Source organism: Salvelinus namaycush, chromosome 19 (genome assembly GCF_016432855.1).
Source record: "Salvelinus namaycush isolate Seneca chromosome 19, SaNama_1.0, whole genome shotgun sequence".
Taxonomy (NCBI): Eukaryota; Metazoa; Chordata; class Actinopteri; order Salmoniformes; family Salmonidae; genus Salvelinus; species Salvelinus namaycush.
Window position 1 is genome coordinate 5,411,080 of NC_052325.1, and position 13,180 is coordinate 5,424,259.

Consider the following 13,180-nt stretch of genomic DNA (forward strand, 5'->3'; position numbering starts at 1 on the left):
GAGATGATCGTGGACTACAGGAAAAGTAGGTCCAAGCACGCCCCCATTCTCATCGATGGGGCTGTAGTGGAGCAGGTTGAGAGCTTGTCCACGTCACCAACAAACTATCATGGTCCAAACACACTAAGACAGTCGTGAAGAGGGCACGACAACGCCTATTCCCCCTCGGGAGATTGAAAAGATGTGGCATGGGTCCTCAAAAAGTTCTACAGCTGCACCATCGCAACTGCTTGACCTCCAACCGCAAGGCACTACAGAGGGTAGTGCGTACACCACAGTACATCACTGGGGCCAAGCTTCCTGCCATCCAGGACCTCTCTACAGTACCAGGCGGTGTCAGAGGAAGGCCCTAAAAAGCCTTCCAGCCACCCTAGTCATATACTGTTCTCTCTGCTACCACACGGCAAGCGGTACCGGAGCGCACATTCTAGGTCCAAAAGGCTTCTTAACAGCTTCTACCCCCAAGCCATAAGACTCCTGAACAGCTAATCAAATGGCTACACAGACTATTTGCATTGACCCCCCCCCCCCACCATTTTTACGCTGCTACTACTCTCCGTTTATTATCACTTTACCTCTACCTACATGTACATATTACCTCAATTACCTTGACTAACCTGTGCCCCTGCACATTGACCCTGTACTGGTACCCCCTGTATATAGCCTCGTTACAGTTGTTTTATTGTTGCTCTTTAATTATAAATAAAAAAATGTATTTTTTATTTATTTTTTACATCAGTTTATTTTAGTAAATACATTCTTAACACTTATTTTTCTTAAAACTACATTGTTGGTTAATGGCTTGTAATGTAAGCATTTCACTGTAAAGTCTACACCTGTTGTATTCAGCGCATGTGACAAATACAATTTGATTTGATGCATGCCAACATACACTGAGTGTACAAACATTAAGAACATGTTCCTAATATTGAGTTGCATCCACCCTTTTTGCCCTCAGAACAGCCTCAATTCGGCAGGGCATGGACTCTACAAGGTGTCGAATGCATTCCACAGGGATGCTGGCCCATGTTAACTCCAATGCTTCCGACAGTTGTGTCAAGTTGCCTCGATGTCCTTTGGGTGGTGGACCATTCTTGATACACACAGGAAACGAATCAGGATGAAAAACCCTGCAGTGTTTTTGACACAAATAGGTGCACCTGGCACCTACTCCATACCCCGTTCAAAGGTACTTAAATATTTTGTCTTGCCCATTCACCCTCTGAATGGTACAAATACACAATCCATGTCTTAATAGTCTCAAGGCTTAAAAATAATTTTTTAACCGGACTCCTCCCCTTCATCTACACTGATTGAAGTGGATTTAACAAGTGACATCAATAAGGGATCATAGCTTTCACCTGGTCAGTCTGTCATGGAAAGAGCAGGTGTTCATAATATTTTGTACACATAGTATATACCAGAGATAAGGGACTGTTGATATTGCAACCACAGAACTCAAACGCCGGTTCACCAGTATGAACGAAATCTCTTTTTTTGTTCAAGCCCTCAAGAACTGTTATCCGCTAAAGATGATCATCTGTTTGAATCTGACAATTTATTGGCTGTCCAGTATCCAGACTACCTGTCCCCAGAGCTTCCTATACAGTTAATCTCTTTTCGTAACGTGTTGAGGCCGGCCATTAAGGAGAATGAGAGGCTCAATTAAAGATTTTGCGGAATTTGTATTTGAAACACCCTTCTGCCAAGTTTCCCTGATGTTGCTACAACAATCAAGCTGTTTTTACCATCCCTGTAACTGTCACTTCTGCAGAGAGATCGTTTTCTAAACTAAAACCTTGAACTCATAAAGACCTACCTAAGAAGCATTAGGGTCTCGGTCTGATATGGGCTTTTGAACACCTGAGTAAACTCCACTCACTGCACGGGCGCCATCATAGCCTTGACCAAGGTATTTGTTCACCGATATCCCTTTAAACATCAGTAGGGCCTCACGAGTGGCACAGTGGTCTAAAAAAGGCACTGCATCGCAGCACTAGCTGTGCCACTAGAGATTCTGGATTCGAGTCCAGGCTCTGTCACAGCCGGCCGTGACCGGGAGACCCATGGGGCGCGGCGCACATTAATCCAAGATGGCGTAGCAGTCGGAAGTGTGTTTTGTCTTGTCTCATGTAAATATAGTTTTTTTCATATATATTTAAATCTACTTTCCATTTATGTACCGAATATACTCTCCTGCAACCAGCCTCACCCAATGTGATACGGATCTGCTATTTTAATACTTTAGAACCGGAACCCTCATCAGAAGCTAGCCAGCTAACTAGCTACTAGCTAGTAGTCAGTTAGCCACTGCTAGCGGTCTTCACCGTTAACTTAGACAACAGCAAGCCTCAGCTCGGTCAATACCTGCCAGTCTGCACAGAGCGATATCAACCCAGAGCATATCGGACTGCTTTTTCTCTACCACATCTCTGGATTCCTACCGCAAGCTCTGAACTTTTACACCGATTCATCGCAGCTAGCTAGCTGCAATCAGAGTGGCTACTCCTGGCTAACGTCATTGTCCCGAAGCAAACACCAGTTAGCCTTGAGCTAGCCTTGAGCTAGGCCCATCTCCCGGCTAGCCGAAGAGGTCCACCAGCCAATTCTTGGGATACAATACCTCTTTTGCCAATTGGCCTGGCCTACTTACTGCCGACACGGAGCCCCGCCGATTCATCACGACTGGTCTGCTGACATAATCTTCCGAGGTGGTCTCAATCAGTCTCTTCCGTTGGGACGTCACCGGAGGACCATCTGCTAGCGCCGGCCCGCTAGCTCGCCTAGCATAGTAGCAACTACTGAATCGGCTTCCTGAATAATCTATTGCTACTCATTGGACCCTATGATCACCCGGCTACACATGCTTCTCCCTAATGTCAATATGCCTTGTCTATTGCTGATTTGGTTAGTGATTGTCTTATTTCACTGTAGAGCCCACAGCCCTGCCCAATATGCCCTAGTTAGCCCCTTTGTTCCACCCCCCACACATGCGGTGACCTCACCTGGCTTAACTGGTGCCTCTTAACTGCCGCCCAGAAATCTGCTCCTTTTACTCTCTGTTCCAAATGCCCTAGTCGACCAGTTCTTATAGCCTTTAGCCGTACCCTTATCCTACTCCTCCTCTGGTGATGTAGAGGTTAACCCAGGCCCTGCAGCCCCCAGCACCAATCCCATCCCGAGGCGCTCTCATTTGTTGACTTCTGTAACCATAAAAGCCTTGGTTTCATGCATGTTAACATTAGAAGCCTCCTCCCTAAGTTTGATTTATTCACTGCTTTAGCACACTCCGCCAACCCGGATGTCCTAGCCGTGTCTGAATCCTGGCTTAGGAAGGCCACCAAAAATCCTGAAATTTCTATCCCCACATTTTCCGACAAGATAGAACTGCCAAAGGGGGCGGAGTTGCAATCTACTGCAGAGATAGCCTGCAAAGTTCTATCTTACTATCCAGGTCTGTGCCCAAACAATTCGAGCTTCTACTTTAAAAAATCCACCTTTCCAGAAACAAGTCGCTCACCATTGTCGCTTGTTATAGACCCCCTTCAGCCCCCAGCTGTGCACTGGACACCATATTATGTGAATTGATTGCCCCCATCTATCTTCAGAGTTCATACTGTTAGGTGACCTAAACTGGGACATGTTTAACACCCCAGCCGTCCTACAATCTAAGCTAGATGCCCTCAATCTCACACAAATTATCAAGGAACCTACCAGGTACAACCCTAAATCCATAACCATGGGCACCCTCTTAGATATTATCCTGACCAACTTGCCCACTAAATACGCCTCTGCGGTCTTCAACCAGGATCTCAGCGATCACTTCCTCATTGCATGGGTCCGCGGTCAAACGACCACCCCTCATCACTGTCAAATGCTCCCTAAAACACTTCAGCGAGCAGGCCTTTCTAATCGACCTGGCCCGAGTATCCTGGAAGGATAATGACCTCATCCCGTCAGTAGAGGATGCCTGGTTGCGCTTTAAAAGTGCTTTCCTCACCATCTTAAATAAGCATGCCCCATTCAAACATGTAGAACTAAGAGCAGATATAGCCTTGGTTCACCCCAGACTTGACTGCCCTTGATTAGCACAAAAACATCCTGTGGCGTTCTGCATTAGCATCGAATAGCCCCCGCGATATGCAACTTTTCAGGGAAGCCAGGCACCAATATACTCAGTCAGTTAGTAAAGCTAAGGCTAGCTTTTTCAAACAGAAATTTGCATCCTGTAGCACAAAATCCATAAAGTTTTGGGACACTGTGAAGTCCATGGAGAATAAGAGCACCTCCTCCCAGCTGCACACTGCACTGAGGCTAGGAAACACTGTCACCACTGATAAATGTACGATAATAGATCATTTCAATAAACATTGTTCTACGGCTGGCCATGCTTTCCACCTGGCTACCCCTACTGTCACGACCCCTCCTCTGCAGTGCAGGGGGCGGTTCCTCCTGCAGGCAGAGGAGGGTCGTTAGTGATTGGAGTCACCTGGGCTCAGGGTATTTAAACTGCTGCTTCACTAATCACTTCTCTCTCTCTCTGCTCCTCCAGGTATGATCCTGTTTTGTTTGTTCCTTTGTAGTTTTGCATAGTTTTCACTCAGTCATGTTCACACACACATATTCACGCATCCATGCACTTTACATACACCTTACATTATGATACTTCCACACCTCATTCCTTTTTCTTAGTTTAAAGTTAATAGTTTTGTTTATAATAAAGAACACTTTTAATTGGCCTATACCTGTTGTTCGTGTCCCCTCATTTTTGTCACAGGCTGAGCCGGCTTGTGAACCTACCCCGGCCAAAATCTCAGCACTCCCTGCAGCAACATGCCCAAGCCCCACCCCCGATTCTCCTTCACCCAAATCCAGACAGCTGATGTTCTGAAAGAGCTGCAAAATCTGGATCCCTACAAATCACCTGGGCTAGACAATCTGGACCTCTGGCCGTCTTCATAGACCTGGCCAAGGCTTTTGACTCTGTCGATCACTGCATTCTTATCGGCAGACTCAATAGCCTTGGTTTCTCAAATGACTGCCTCGCCTGGTTCACCAACTACTTCTCAGATAGAGTTCAGTGTGTCAAATCGGAGGGCCTGTTGTCCGGACCTCTGGCAGTCTCTATGGGGGTGCCACAGGGTTCAATTCTCGGGCCGACTCTTTTCTCTGTATATATCAATGATGTCACTCTTGCTGCTGGTGATTCTCTGATCCACCTCTATGCAGACGACACCTACTTTGGACACAAGCCTCCAAACGAGCTTCAATACCATACAACACTCCTTCCGTGGCCTCCAACTGCTCTTAAATGCTAGTAAAACTAAATGCATGCTCTTCAACCGATCGCTGCCCGCACCGCCCACCCGACTAGCATCACTACTCTGGACGGTTCTGACTTAGAATATGTGGACAACTACAAATACCTAGGTGTAAACTCTCCTTCCAGACTCACATTAAGCATCTCCAATACAAAATTAAATCTAGAGTCGGCTTTCTATTTCGCAACAAAACCGCCTTCACTCATGCTGCCAAACATACCCTTGTGAAACTGACTATCCTACCGATCTTTGACTTCGGTGATGTCATTTACAAAATAGCCTCCAACACTCTACTCAGCAAACTGGATGTAATCTATCAGTGCCACACGTTTTGTCACGAAAACCCCATATACTACCCACCACTGCCACCTGTATGCTCTCGTTGGCTGGCCCTCACTACATATTCGTCGCCGAACCCACTGGCTCCAGGTCATCTATAAGTCTTTGCTAGGTAATGCCCCGCCTCAGCTCACTGGTCACCATAGCAACACCCACCCGTAGCACGCGCTCCAGCATGTATATTTCACTGGTCATCCCCAAAGCCAACACTTCTTTTGGCCGCCTTTCCTTCCAGTTCTCTGCTGCCAATGACTAACAAATTGCAAAAATCACTGAAGCTGGAGACTTATATCTCCCTCACTAACTTTAAGCATCAGCTGTCAGAGCAGCTTACCGATCACTGTACCTGTACACAGCCAATCTGTAAATAGCAGACCCAATTACCTCTCCCCATATTATTATTTATCTTCTTGCTATTTTGCACCCCAGTATCTCTACTTGCACATCATCATCTGCACATCTATCGCTCCAGTGTTAATGCTAAATTGTAATTATTTCGCCTCTATGGCCTATTTATTGTCTTACCTCCCTACTCTTCTACATTTGCACACACTGTACATAGATTTTTCTATTGTGTTATTGACTGTACGTTTGTTTATATGTAAATCTGTTGTTATTGTCGCACTGCTTTGCTTTATCTTGGCCAGGTCGCAGTTGTAAATGGGAACTTGTTCTCAACTGGCCTACCTGATTAAATAAAGGTGATATAAAATAAAAAACATTTGGCCCGGCGTCGTCCGGGTTAGGGGAGGGTTTGGCCGGCAGGGATGTTCTTGTCCCATCGCGCACTAGCGTCTCCTGTGGTGGGCCGGCCGCAGTGCACGCTGACACAGTCGCCAGGTGTACGGTGTTTCCTCCGACACATTGGTGCGGCTGGATTCCGGGTTAAGTGGGCATTGTGTCAATAAGCAGTGCGGCTTGGTTGGGTTGTGTTTCGAGGGTAAATAATATAAACATTCAATCAGTAGAAAAAAATTACAAATCAAGGCCTGAGTCACTTTTTCAGTCACATTCCTGAAGCCCAAGAAACAAACACTTAGATTCCTAGTACGTATGGAAATTATGTACTATTACTTTTTGGAGGGTTACATTGATGACAGGCGCATGGGCCCTCCAGAGCTCGTGGGCACCCCCACCTTTCGGGGGCTGGGAAGGTGTCTGGTATACCAGTGAGGTAATGCTACCCATACACACATCATTCACTTCTTTTTCAGTTACTTTCTTTACTAGAAAAACGTTTCACTGCTATGTAGGCTTTTAGTGGATGGTGGTCCAACCATGGTGCTGCTATAGTTCTGTCTGGTCACAGTGTCCCTTCATCTTATACTGTAGGAATTTCTTTAACACTCTACTTCATTATCTGAGGAAAGCAACACTGTCTGTTAAGCATCCAACAGTGTAGTAGTTTGGTTGCCAGAGCACAGCATCCAAACACCATCCACATAATACTTTTACAAGGTTGTTTCTGTGTGCTGTACTGTGTGGGCCAGAGGCTCTGGGTTATAGAGTTAGACAATAAGAACAACACACTTTCTCCGTTACTACTCTCACATGATGAATCACTGTCATAGGGTTTAACAGCGGTAAAACCAAGAGTTTAATAATGGTCATATCAGTCTATGGTCCTCCCCCCTAAAGCAAACAGTCTTCATTGTAACCAGGCAACTTGGTTTAGTCTTAAGATCAAAGTGTTAATGCTGCTGTCATTAACAATAAGGGCCAGCTCTAGCCTTTTGGGGGGACCAACGTAAGAATTGTTTGGTTGGCTCCCCTCTTGACGGTGGAGAGGTTTTTGTTTTAAAGTTAATTTCCTGCAATTCTACACAATTATCCAGCCTGCCCTGTACAGAGATTGCACTCGGTTTCCAAACATTCACAGTGGTGTGTATTCATAGTTTTCAAGGGATCTTTCGTCTCTCTGTGTTTCGTAAATGTCCTTCAATTCACAAGATGCTGAATGTATCTCACCAGAAAACACATCCGAGCGAACGAAACCCGGAGAAGGCGAGTGGGAAAGCTGCCGTTACAGTCGAATACTACTCGCCAACGTGCAATCATTGGACAATAAATTAGACGAGGTTCGATCACGAATATCCTACCAACGGGACTTCAAAAACTGTAATATCCTATGTTTCACGGAATCGTGGCTGAATGATGACATGGATATTCAGCTAGCGGGATATACGCTGCACCGGCAAGATAGAACAGCACAATCCGGTAAGACGAGGGGGGGTGGTCTGTGCATATTTGCAAACAACAGCTGGTGCACAAAATCTAAGGAAGTCTCTTGATTTTGCTCACCTGGAGTATATTGTGATAAATTGCAGGCCACACTACTTGCCTAGAGAGTTTTCAGCTATACTTTTCATGGCTGTTTATTTACCACCACAGACAGATGCTGGCACTAAGACGGCACTCAGTCAGCTGTATAAGGAAATAAGCAAACAGGAAACCACTCACCCAGAGGCAGCGCTCCTAGTGGCCGGAGACATTAATGCAGGGAAACTTAAATCAGTTCTACCAAATTTCTATCAACATGTTAAATGTGCAACCAGAGGGAAACAAATTCTAGATCACCTGTACTCTACACAGAGACGCATACAAAGCTCTCCCTCGCCCTCCATTTGGTAAATCCGACCACAACTCTATCCTCCTAATTCCTGCTTACAAGCAAAAATTAAAGCAGGAAGCACCAGTGACTCGGCCTAGAAAAAAAGTGGTCAGATGGAGCAGATGATAAACTACTGGACTGTTTTGCTATCACAGACTGGAACATGTTCCGGTATTCTTCCGATGGCATTGAGGAGTACACCACATCAGTCACTGGCTTTATCAATAAGTGCATCGAGGACGTCGTCCCCACAGTGAATGTACGTACATACCCCAACCAAAAGCCATGGATTACAGGCAACATTCGCACTGAGCTAAAGGGTAGAGCTGCCGCTTTCAAGGTGCGGAACTCTAACCCGGAAGCTTACAAGAAATCCTGCTATGCCCTGCGACGAACCATCAAACAGGCAAAGCATCAATACAGGGCTAAGATTGAATCGTACTACACCGGCTCCGACGCTTGTCTTATGTGGCAGGGCTTGCAAACTATTACAGACTACAAAGGGAAGCATAGCCGCGAGCTGCCCAGTGACACGAGCCTACCAGACGAGCTAAATCACTTCTATGCTCGCTTCGAGGCAAGCAACACAACATGCATGAGAGCATCAGCTGTTCCGGACGACTGTGTGATCATGCTCTCCGTAGCCGACGTGAGTAAGACCTTTAAACAGGTCAACATACACAAGGCTGCGGGGCCAGACGGATAACCAGGACGTGTGCTCCGGGCATGTGCTGACCAACTGGCAGGTGTCTTCACTGACATTTTCAACATGTCCCTGATTGAGTCTGTAATACCAACATGTTGTTTCAAGCAGACCACCATAGTCCCTGTGCCCAAGAACACAAAGGCAACCTGCCTAAATGACTACAGACCCATAGAACTCACGTTCGTAGCCATTAAGTTCTTTGAAAGGTTGGTAATGGCTCACATCAACACCATTATCCCAGAAACCCTAGACCCACTCTAATTTGCATACCGCCCAAACAGATTATTGCATCTCCTTGTGTTGTTGTCCTCTGGTGGCTTTCCTAAATTAGTCATGGATGGAGATTTGGACTTGTAGTTTTACTTAATTCTCCATACTGGCCAATGATTATAACCGCGATTCAGATCCAACCATAAATCCATACATTGTGCCCTTGGCCTGAGAGGATGGAAGTTCAACATGTAGCTTGATGTAGTATGCTAATGTTAACTAGCTGGCCTGGCGTATCGTTGTGTGTACTGTATGACAAAAGTGTGTACTGTATGACAAAATCAAAGACCATTTAGGCAACATGAAAGAGGAGGATGACATTGGCGTTTCTATACAAATAGGGTGAGTCGGAAACATTACCTCGAGCATGCTGTAGGTCATTTAACTGTTTGTTACATGCAATATGTTTTGTGGACTTCACCAGACAGATTTTGCTCTCTGGTTTTGTAATGAAACAAAAGGTGTGGTTGAATTCATTCTGCCACTGTGTCTTCTTATTGTCTTGGCCTTAGGCATATACTGTATATCACGATGCTAAAGCATATGAACTAGCAGGTTATAGAGTAAACAACGCAATTACCACAACACATAGGTTGTAATATGGATTTTTTTCCTGGATTGGCATTCCCTGAGATTTTACCCACACACCCACTGAACATGCATGGCTTGAGAGATGTGGTCACCGGTCGAGTGTGTATAGCTAGCTACCTAGTTTAACTCCTCGATCACATCGTTAGTGTCATTGCGTTTTGGTACACCAGAAGTACATTCATTTCCATTAGAACGCTGCGTTTGCCTTGCAACATTGCGTTGCAGAGGCAGTTGCAGTGCATTATGTGTGGTGCATACCTTGGATATATCGAAGATGGCTTGACAGAAATAGTAGAAGGTGAATGTTGAGCTTTTGTTGCACACATATCCAAATTATGCGGCGTACCATTTTTCACAATATCAACAGTACCGCCACAGCAGCATAACATTTGATTAACACTAGATTTTTTTATTTAAATTATTGTACTAAATTCTTGCAACCAACAGAATATTATATATATGGGGGATACAACCATCCCAGCTCTGCAGATTTTGTGCGAATAATCATTAGATAATTTGTTTTGGTACTGTCCATATGTAGCTTGTTTTTGGTCGCAGGTCCAGGAATGGTTGAAGAATTGCAATATTTATCTGGAGCTACCTCTGCAAATAGCACTACTGGGTGATTTGAAAAGTCATAGTCAATTGATCAATAATATAGTAATTATTTTAGCAAAATTGTTTATCTTTCATTTACAATCTGTAGAAACTATGAGAATAGAAAGATTCAGAACTTTAATGAAATATGGCAAATATAAATAAAAAAAATGGATCGTGTTAAGAGATAGATGGGAGGGGTTGAGTGGAGCTGAAGGGTGGGATTAATAACAAGATAACTAATGTAAAATATACTGTGTCCGTAAAATGTGTATAGTTTCAGAACTTTTGTGAAACAGCAGTTAAAAAAATATGGCAAAATATAAATCAAACTGGATGGTGTTCAGAGATAGATGGGAGGGGTTGATGGTAGCTGAAGGATGGGATTAAAAACAAACCAAATATAACTATAACCCTTTGCCTTGATGACAGTTTTGCACGCAATTGGCATTCTCTCAACCAGCTTCACCTGGAATGCTTTTCCAACAGTCTTGAAGGAGTTCCCAAACATGCTGAGGACTTGTTGGCTGCTTTTTCTTCACTCTGCGGTCCAACTCATCCCAAACCATCTCAATTGGGTTTAGGTCGGGTGATTGTGGAGGCCAGGTCATCTGATGCAGCACTCCATCACTCTCTTTCATGGTAAAATATCCCTTACACAGCCTGGAGGTGTGTTGGGTCATTGTCCTGTTGAAAAAAGAATGATAGTCCCATTAAGTGCAAACAAGATAGGATGGCGTATCGCTGCAGAATGATGTCATAGCCATGCTGGTTAAGTGTGCCTTGAATTCTAAATAAATCACAGACAGTGTCAGCAGCAAAGCACCCCTACACCATCACACCTCCTCCTCCATGCTTCATGGTGGGAACCACACATGCAGAGATCATCCGTTCACCTACTCTGCGTCTCACAAAGACATGGTAGTTGGAACAAGAAATATCACATTTGGACTCATCAGACCAAAGGACAGATTTCCACCAGTCTAATGTTCATTGCTCGTGTTCTTGGCCCAAGCAAGTCTCTTCTTATTATTGGTGTCCTTTAGCAGTGGTTTCTTTGCAGAAATTCAACCATGAAGGCTTGATTCACGCAGTCTCCTCTGAACAGTTGATGTTGAGATGTGTCTGTTGAACACTGTGAAGCATTTATTTGGGCTGCAATTTCTGAGGCTGGTAACTTTAATGTACTTATCCTCTGAAGCAGAGGTAACTCTGGGTCTTCCTTTCCTGTGGCGGTCCTCATGAGATCCAGTTTCATCATAGTGCTTGCTGGTTTTAGCCTACATCATCGTCAATATTCGGTCTGGTTGGCTTATGGGCGCAGAAGAGAGAGGCAGAAAGAGTGAAGTCAATCAGTAAAAGAAATCGAGCTAGCTAACTAGCAGAATTACATCAATTATCAACAATTAGCTGATCGCCCACCTCTTTTCCCAATGTCAATGATGTCTTTAGGAGGCACTGTATCTAGCTTTCTTAAAATTTGTGATGAGTTGTTGCTAAAAAAAATAAAAAATGCTAAAGAGGCATTTGGTATTTTATGAATTTGGAGATTTGAATTATGAAAGCATTTCCCTCCCCATTTTGAATACCTGCCCCTGAATGGTCTGTGCACGGCCCTGCATAGGCTACAACTAGAAATAGTTATGAAATAAATGCAATACTAAACCAAGTGAGTTCAACCACAAGGGAAAGAAGTCTCTCCACAGTACACAGTGGTTTATGGTGATGTGTTGCTGTCCTCTAGTGTCTATATGTGAGAAGACAATGTTGGTATGGAGTCTCGATCCCTTCTCCCTGAATTGTGCACTTGATCACTCTCTCTACTAGAGTTTAAAGCATGGCACTTTCAGTTCGAACGAACTGAATGTGCCATGCTAGGCCCTTTGCCCTATTGGCGAGCTGTGCACACGGCTCTGTTTTTGATATTGCAAGGCTAGGCCTCAAAACTTGTGAGATTGTATAGCACTGCAAGTGACACGTGCACAAAGGGAGAGAAAAAAACTGCTGCGCCGTGATTGGATAAAGCTTAACCCTGGGGACAAATTGCCTGACGACACCAAATGAATTATTCCGCTGCTCTATGTTCGTTAAATACTTAATTTCGAAAAATAAACTTCTACTCTTCGATCATACCGATATTGTTTTTTTTTACGCAAAATGGTACGCAGTATCATCTGGATATGTGTGCAACAAAAGTTCAACATTCACCTTCTGCTAGTATTTCTGTCAAGCCTTCAACACATACAGTTGACACATACGTTCGATAAATCCAACGTATGCACCACACAGAACGCACCACAACAACCTCGGCAAGGCAAATGCAGCGTTCCATTGGAAATGAATGTACTTCTGGTGTCCCAAAATGCAAAATACTGTCAGTATGATCGAGGCGTGTGCGTAGCGTTTGGCGAAGCAAGGAGTTTTAATAACCAGGCAAAGGGACAAGCGTAACTTAGAAAAAAATATATATAAAAAAACAGGAAGCAGATCATACAACAGTAGGGCAGACTACCCAAAGTGTGCAGTCGGCAGATGTTTCCTAAAGAAAGATTACAAATTGCTAACATTTAGCAATTTCTACTCTTTCTGTAGGAAAGATCTGAAGACTGCACAAGTGTGCCACATATATACGCAGCAGGACTTCCACGCATCCTGCCTTTATAACGTTACATGCTGAACAAATATTGCTGACCATAATCGGATACTTTCTCATTCATAAAATATGATCAAAGTTATGTTGAAGTT

General features: G+C 44.3%; 1 protein-coding gene across 1 annotated transcript in view; it reads right to left on the reverse strand.

The window, feature by feature from the left end:
* Window positions 1-13,180, reverse strand: part of LOC120064088 (adrenodoxin-like) — a 31,790-nt gene that overhangs the window by 18,187 nt on the left and 423 nt on the right. The gene's annotated exons all lie outside the window — the stretch shown is intronic.